Source organism: Heterodontus francisci, chromosome 1, assembly GCF_036365525.1.
Source record: "Heterodontus francisci isolate sHetFra1 chromosome 1, sHetFra1.hap1, whole genome shotgun sequence".
NCBI lineage: Eukaryota > Metazoa > Chordata > Chondrichthyes > Heterodontiformes > Heterodontidae > Heterodontus > Heterodontus francisci.
The window spans coordinates 154,380,873-154,389,515 of NC_090371.1; positions in this window are offsets into that span (position 1 = coordinate 154,380,873).

The window sequence follows — 8,643 nt, forward strand, 5'->3', positions numbered from 1 at the left end:
CATGGGGTCCAGAGTCGATGTTGAGGACTCCCAGGGCAACTCCCTCCCTACTGTATACCATTGTGCCGCCACCTCTGGTGGGTCTGTCCTGCCGGTGGAACAGGACATACCCAGGGATGGTGATAGTAGTATCTGGGACATTGTCTGTAAGGTATGATTCCGTGAGTATGACTATGTCAGGCTGTTGCTTGACTAGTCTGTGGGACAGCTCTCCCAACTTTGGCACAAGCCCCCAGATGTTAGTAAGGACGACTTTGCAGGGTCGACCGGGCTGGGTTTGCCGTTGTTGTTTCTGGTGCCTAGGTCGATGCTGGGTGGTCCGTCCGGTTTCATTCCTTTTTATTGACTTCATAGCGGTTAGATACAACTGAGTGGCTTGCTAGGCCATTTCAGAGGGCATGTAAGAGTCAATCATATTGCTGTGGGTCTGAAGTCACATGTAGGCCAGACCAGCTAAGGACAGCAGATTTCCTTCCCTAAAGGACATTATTGAACCAGATGGGTTTTTACAACAATCGACAATGGTTTTATGGTCATCATTAAACTAGCTATTTTTAAATTCCAGATTTATTAATTGAATTCAAATTACACCTTCTGCTGTGGTGGGATTTGAACCCATGTCCCTAGAGCATTACCCTGGGTCTCTGGGTTACTAGTCCAGTGACAATACCACTACGCCACCGCCTCCCCTGATGCCCTGATCATCATTTCTAAGGTCTGGTGGTATCATTCCAAAGCCCCTTGTGACTGTGGGTGGTAGGCTGAGGACTTTAGCTGGGTTATGCCCAGATTACCTATGACCTTTTGAAACATACTGGACATAAAGTTCGAGCCCTGATCCGACTGAATCTCGGCAGGCAGCCCATCTCAGGTGAAGAATTGGGTTAGTCCTTCCGCCACTACCTTGGAAGAGATAGTTCTTAGGGGAATAGCTTCTGGAAATTGAGTAGCCACATCCATAATTGTGAGAAGATACTGGTAGCCCCCATTTGTTTTCAGCAGTGGCCTCTCACAATCCACCAGCTCTCTGCTGACTGGTTCCCCAAAAGCCATTATGGGAATCAGAGGTGAAGATTTTAATGCAGTTTTGGGCTTCCCCACAACATGGTATGTGTGGCAAGTTTTACAAAACTCCACCACAGCCTTGTGGAGTTTGTGACCAGTAAAAATGCTGCATTATGGGTTTTTCTGATACCAACATGTCCAGCCATTGGAATCCCGTGGCCTGTTCTCAATATTTCCCTATGGTACCTCAGCGGCACCACTCCCTGGTGAATCACTATCTACTCTTCATCCGCAGCTCTGGGAGAAGGTCTCCACTTCCTCATTAGCACCTCATCCTTTAAATAGTAGGCTGGAACTCTCTCTGCTTCAGCTTCAGTTTGGGCAGACTATGCTAACTTTTTTAACACTTGCTGAGCCTTGATCAATGAGGAGCTGCTTAACACTTCCTTTGGTTCCTCTAAATTCTCAAAGAAGGTTTCGGATAACCAGACTGTAGGGTCATCCATCTGCAGTGCCAGTTCAGTCTCCTCTGACGGAGCTTACTTGGCTATAGACTGGGTCACCACATAGTCAGGAAAAATATCAGGGACCTTCTCCTGTGACTGTTCTGTCTCCCTGACCTCATTCTGTCTCTCTAAGACCACTGGGGAAGCTACCACCTTCGCCCCCACCAGGTCATTACCAAGCAGCAGGTCGACCGCATCCACAGATAAACTAGGGACAATGCCCACGGTTGCCAGTCCTGAAATGAGTTCAACTCCAGGTGCACCCGATAGAAAGGTATGGGTATATACCTTCCCCCGATACTGTTCACTAATACTTTGGCATTCAATGCACTCTCTTGGGGAAAGACGATGCCTTTTCCTAGCAGAAGGGATTGGGTGGCCCCTGTATGCCTAAGAATAACTATGGACTTACTTGCCTCACTTGAGGGGCTTGGGATCACTTTTCCTTTAGACACAAAGTCCTGGTAACTCTCAGGGATTTTGTCACGTTCTCCTGCACTCTCAGTGGTACATTTGCAGGGACATACTGCCGCAGTTAAAGCCACAGCCTGGTCTATTGTGCTTTCCATCAGGGCCCCTTTTCCTGCACTGACGAATCCAACGGGTTTTCCCCTAACTTCTAGCAGTCAGCTCGAACATGACCCATCTTGTTGCAATGGAAACACACAGGCTTTTGGGCATCATTCCTGTTCTCTGCACCTTCCAATTTGGCCTGAGGAGGGCCCCCTGTTTTTCCAACTCTCCCGTCTCGCCCTCCCACCTTCTATCCTTTTCAGGTTTTTGGAGGTGACTAGGGAAGGGTTTCCCTTGGGGCAAGGACCTGTGGACAAGTTCATAATCATCAGCTCAGGTTGCTGCCTGCCTGGCTTTTGAAAACTTTTGTTCCTCCATATGCGTTTTTATGGAAAGGGGAAGCGAGTTGTTGAATTCCTCGAGGAGGATCACCTCTCTGAGGTTTTCATAGGTGGACTCTAAAGTGCCCTTATCCATCGGTTGAAAGTGAGTTGTTTAATCCTTTTGAACTTGATGTAAGTTTGTTCTGGCTGTTTTCGGAGAGTTGGGAATTTTTGACTGTACGCTTCCTGTATCAGCTCTATGCGCTCAGGATAGCATTTTTGGTCATCTCATAGTTCGATGAACTCTCGTCGAATAATAAGGAATAAACCTGATGGGCTTTTCCTGTTAGTTTTCTTTGCAGTGGCAGGGTCCAGCCCTCTGCTGGCCACTTCATCTGTTTTGCAAACTTTTCAAATGATATTAAAAATGCTTCCACATCCCCTTCATCAAATTTTGTAATCAATTGGGAGAACTTTAAGAGCTAGGGGTAACTCCTTCACTAGCAGTTTTCACGGGTACATTAGGTCTTCCCCTATTCAGTTTGAGCTGTTTTAACTCTCCTTCCTGCTTCTCCTTTTGGAAAGCTCTTTTTTCCCTTTCTTGGAATTCTCTCTCCTCTTTCCATTCTTGGAATTCTATCTCTAGTCTCCGCTGTTCCAGCTGTACCTTGGCTAATACTATTCTGCTTGTTTCAGATTCTATGCCTGTCCTCAGTTCTTCAGTTTCAATTTCAAAATGGTTGGCCAAAATTTAAGGATTTCAGGATTCCTATCTTTTGGATGGTTATTTATCTCTAAATGCCGAGCTATAATCCTTAACTCTTCAATGGATCGGGCTTTTCAACTGTCCCAAGTTACGTCACTCTGTTCTAGGAAGGTACTGACCTTGAATGTGGACATTTTATTATTCCAGCAGTGAAAACCTGTATTGATGTTTTTTAAAAAGAATTATTGCTAGGGATCAATTTGGTTTCCCGCTTCCAATTTCCCATTTGTCTTTGGGTTTGATCACGGATGTAGAGCCCCCATATTTCTGTTACGATCAGGTGAGGAGGAGTCAAAGGGCTCCTCTCTTTTCCCCCTCCTTGTTTAACCACAACAGATTTTTTTCTTTTTTGAAGTGGATATATTTGGCAATTCAGTGAGTGTTTACTTGTTTATGCGCTGCAATCATAAAAAGAGCCAATCGATCAGGTTTTTTGGAGTTTAACCAAAGAAATAAGGTAACTTTATTGTACTTAAACTGATTTAAGTAAAAATAATAAAAAATGCTCCAAATTACACACACCGGTTACAGAGTTGGGAAGGATAGATTGGTCGAATTAGAGTCCAGAGAAATAAAAGGGGTATACAGTTTGTGGAGGTTGGTGACTCAGCTGTCTTTAGACTGCATTCGGTCACGCAACTTTCCCTTAATGATCCTGAGGCTTCCAGTTTGAAGATGTAGATGTTGATTCAATGGTTCTTCGGCTTCCGGTTTCAAGAGGTGGATGCCAATTCAGTCATTCCCTGGGAGGCAGCAATGTCACTGAATTCCTTCAAGATCTCTTGTCTGGTCTTTCCAGGAGGTTTTCTACTCACTAGCTGCCACCCCCACCCACACCCCACCCCCAACCCCCCGCACCCCACCATCAGGCTTAAATTATTAAGCACAGTGAGCTTTGATCGGTGAACAGTCTCACATAGTCAAACACAGATCAATTAAACCACTGAACTCTACAGACTGCAGCAGGGAATATGCCTCAGTACTCAGTCAGCAGACAGAATTCAAGGTTTGAGTGGTTCATCTCCACCAGTTTAATACTCAGGTTTCCAGCCAGTGGATTAAAAAAAAATCATCATTTGACCGAGCACATTTTCGTGACAGGAGGGTTTTTACAGCAAGACGATAGCGTAAAAGGGCAAGTTCTCATCTGTTCAGTCATTTCTAACTGCTTGCACTCTGCGGGGACTTCGACATTGCACCCTAGGGAGACTGCAACTTCTGGATTTCCACGTTTAATTGTGCATGTGTGGACTCTAGAAGTTGCTGTCAGGTTCACAGGAGCAATGTTGGTAAGAGCTGACAGTTTTGCTGTTATTACTATCACAAAATACGGGACATTAAATTTGATCATTCTATGGTTGCTGTCCCCAAAGGTTGTCAAAGATTACCTATTGTAAACATGCCTTTTCACAATGGCACATGTGTAGATTTGACACCAGATTAAGTAGGTAGTATTTACTATCATTGTCCATAAAAAGTGCAAGTCCCTGAAACCAAACCATTGCACGGGACCTTTGCAAGGCAAACAATGCTCCTGTGAAGCAGTTGTGAGTTATCTTATCAATTCTAACTCTAAGCCATGTAAGTTTTCCAAGATTGTATTTGATTAATTGAAGTTCATTAAAATAACTTGCCCATTTTTATATCCTATTCCTAACTCTTTACAGAGCAAACTGTCCTCTTTATGTTATCCTCAGGGGTCTGTAACATGTCCTTAGTATGAGCTTGGATTTATTCTCATTATAGATATCTGATCAGAGTAGTTTGTTCTAACTTTCTGCCTCTTTTATCTTCCACATGTTCCTGACTCTCAGGGTTAGATCACTTCCGCTTCTATTTTTTCTCAGGACTCTATGCCACTGCTCATCTTTGATTTTTATATTCAGAGCAAAGTCAAATGAGCAGCATCGGCTAGATTTCTTTGTTATAATAGCTGATGCAGGGACAATTTGTCCACCATTTTAATGGAGATGAAATGTCAAATGAACATGATAAGCCTTTCCTTAATTTCCTTACTTTATTGTCAGCAACAGTCCCTAGCCTCTTATTTTAAGGTTTTTCATGCTTGTTATGTGCAGCAGGTTCACCGCCATTGAAAACAAAGCAGGTTAACAATTGGGTGTTCCCTTCACCAAATCCATGGTTTTGTTTTGGTAATACTGACTTGATCTTATCCCTGATGTAAGTTTTTAAAAAATTATTTAAGATAGATAAATTTCCAAACTTGCAATCCAGGCAGCCCCCTGCCTGCCTGCCTCTGAACTCCCAATCGGATAGGAACACAAACAGAATCAATTTTGTATTGAAGATATAGAATGCACTATTGGTTAGATTATTGTAAGCACATGTTGTAAAGGTTTTGCTTCACAATTTAACACAAAGAGGTCAATACTACATGCCACTGCAGTGACAATGGTGCTACCCTGTCCTTACTGGATAACACCTAACCAGCTCCTTTCCAAAACTTCTAGTGATCTGGGTGCATTGCTCAAGGCATGTCAGAAGGCCCAAGGCCATAATATTGAATATCAACATCCAGAGAGGCTGTTCACTGTAGGTGATACGCTAGACAACTATCTGGAATGGAGGCAGCCCCAATTTTCATTGTTCCACCGTTGGCAGCTGAGCCTTTAACTGCTTAGGCCCCAGGTTCTGAAATTCCCTTCTTATCACTCTCCAGCTCTCTACCTCTCCTCTGTTAAGTCACTCCTTAAGATCTATCTCTTTGACACAGCTTTTTCTCAGCTGCCCTAATACCTCTCTGACTCGGTGTCAAATTTTGTTTGATAATGCATCTGTGAAGCACTTTGGGACTATTTACTATGTTCAAGGCATTATATAAATGCAAGTTGTTCTTGGGAGAGTGGCACCAGGAGCAAAGTAAAACAACAACAGAAAGGAGAAGGGCTGTATTTTTTTAAAAAAAGAAAATGTATTCTGAGCAATAGTCAATATGAAGGTAAGAATTTTGGCGAATAAAAATTTTGTAATTTAATATAAGGGTCATGGATTTTTTTGGGTGGCATTTTGCAGGTTACCTACAGAAAAGTATATATAGTAATTGTCTTTGTTTCACTGTTACACAGAAAAGCATAGCTAATATGTATTGGAAATTAATAGTAAACATAAGTTCATCATCATTGCATGGCAAACCACAGCATTATGACAGATTTCACGATTCTATATTTCTACAGTTCTTCATTTAATATTTTAAAAATGTAGGTTGGGATAATTCTACCCTTGCCACCATCCTTTGGGTTGGTGTCATAGCACAAAATATTTTCAACCAGTTGACAAAGAAAGCAAAGAAATGTCAGGCCCCTGAGGAGCCCCTTCCCCTACCTTGGTCAATATTCAGGTGAGCAAGTTCATATTTCACAAGTTCTAATGTACAATCTGTTTCATAGCTTATTACATGATCATACATATGTTTTGAAGATGTTCCTTTATTTTAAATGAGAGTCAATAGCATTTTGTAAGGAGCTGCTTTCATCAAGGAAAAGGTGCATTAAGTATAAACCTGTGTTTAGTCATTTCATTGCCAGAAAGTTTCTTGGAGTTCACCTTATGATCTTGTTTTGACATTTTTTTTTAAAGTGATGCTCCTTTCAAGGCATGAGGTATGTGTTTGCATATGTACGTGGGCTGGCTCAATCTTGATATCACGCCATCAGAAAAACACATTCTCAGAACAATTGGAAAGGCTGTGTTAAATGATATTGAGAGGTGAGCGAGGATAGGACCGCTAAGATATAGAGGGAAGATGAGACTTAGGTTATTGTTTTGGAGAAGAGAATAAAGAGTCTGTTAAATATCTGTGTGGTGGGACAAGAGATTAACTGCAGATGAAAAATGACAACTAGGGCAAGGTACTGGAGTTCTGTCACTGTCAGTGGGAGAAAAAAATGGTAAAAAAATAGAAAAACAACCTGTAAAATGGATTTGAAAGTGCTTGACTGATACAAATTTTAAAAATGTATGAAATGGAGAAAAGAACATATTGTGATACAGGACTATAGGAAATGACCAGAAAAAATTCAATATGTGACTATGTATTTTTTGGGTATGGACATTGCAATAAAATGGGCCCCAATAGATTTGCTAATTAAATGTAAAGATGTTGCTTCAGCCCCCTTATTCAGCATTGAAACATCATAGGAGATGTCTGTCACTGTTCCTATTTTAAGAATAATTATTAACTACTGCTTGTGGTTTTGATTTTTTTTTCCAGATCTACCAGTCTCCTCTTAGGAAATGTGAATGATTTTAAGATCAATATTGAGAGACTGTGTTTTTAAAGGATCTGTAGGAAATTGATAATGGGAAATATTTAATTGGCTGTGTCTATAAAACTGAAGCCAATATTTTTTTTTTCACATTTATAAAAGAGCTGATTTTCATTATTCCTGTCCCAAAAAGTACACTGTTAAATATAAATTGTTAAATATGCATAATTTTATATGATGTATCCAAATTATACACTCCTTAAGCATTAACAAACTCCCCAGAAACAACTATTGCCACAACAATGTGCTTTCTTGAATGATTTTTTAATCTACTAACTGGAGGTCTGAATTTTTTTTTAAAAGACATTTAAAAAAGAGCAGCTAAAAGCATGACTTTGCTGGCAGCTTAGGGTGGCCACCTAATTTGCAACACTGTATCCTACATTGCAAGGCTGTGAGGAGGGAAACGAAATGTGTGCTCATATCTGTGCTAGAACCAAGACCCAGGACGTTTAAGGGAACTACTTGTACTTTTGCTTTTAGCAAGAAGAAATACTGCTAACTGCTATGCTTGAATGACTGAGTGACTGTCAAGTGACAAGCCCCTCTCCATCTGTGGTTTTAAGCTTGTGCTTTTCTGCAGCAGAGGAGAAGCTTCTGGTCCCTGACACTTGCAGACCCTAAGTGGGGGTCCCTCTCTCTCTCTCCATTTCAGCTTACAAGCTTTGAACTCTGCATGTTGACTGACCACCTTTGCATACTCCAGCTACAATCAGAAACCCTGTTGGAGGACATCATCTGCATCGCTGTCTCCAAGGGACCCACTGAACCAGTCATCTACCTCTTCAAACTAAAAGCCTTAGGACCACCAAATCAAGCTAGAAGCCAGCTGAATCACCAAATGCTGCAAACTGTAGACCCTTTTTTCTATGTACTCTAACTCAACCAATCTACCTTTCCCCACTCTGTAACCTATTTGTGTGCGTGTAAACCGCTAGTATGTGTGTGTGAGTGAATGTCGGCGCATAGTTTATTATTTTCATTATTTTGGTTTAGGTACAATAAAGTAACCGCATTCTTTGTTAAACTGAAGAAAATCTGTCCCATTGGTTCTTGTTATGATCATGGCAAGTACGTAATCAAACACCTACTGAATTGGCCAGTACATCCACTTTAAGAAAGAATTAAACCTGTTATGGTCTAATAAGGAGAGGGAAAGAGGGAAGCCCTTTGACCCCTCCTCACTTGACCATAACACTATAGAAAATAAAATTGGGTCTGGCAGACTTTCACACTAAATTTGG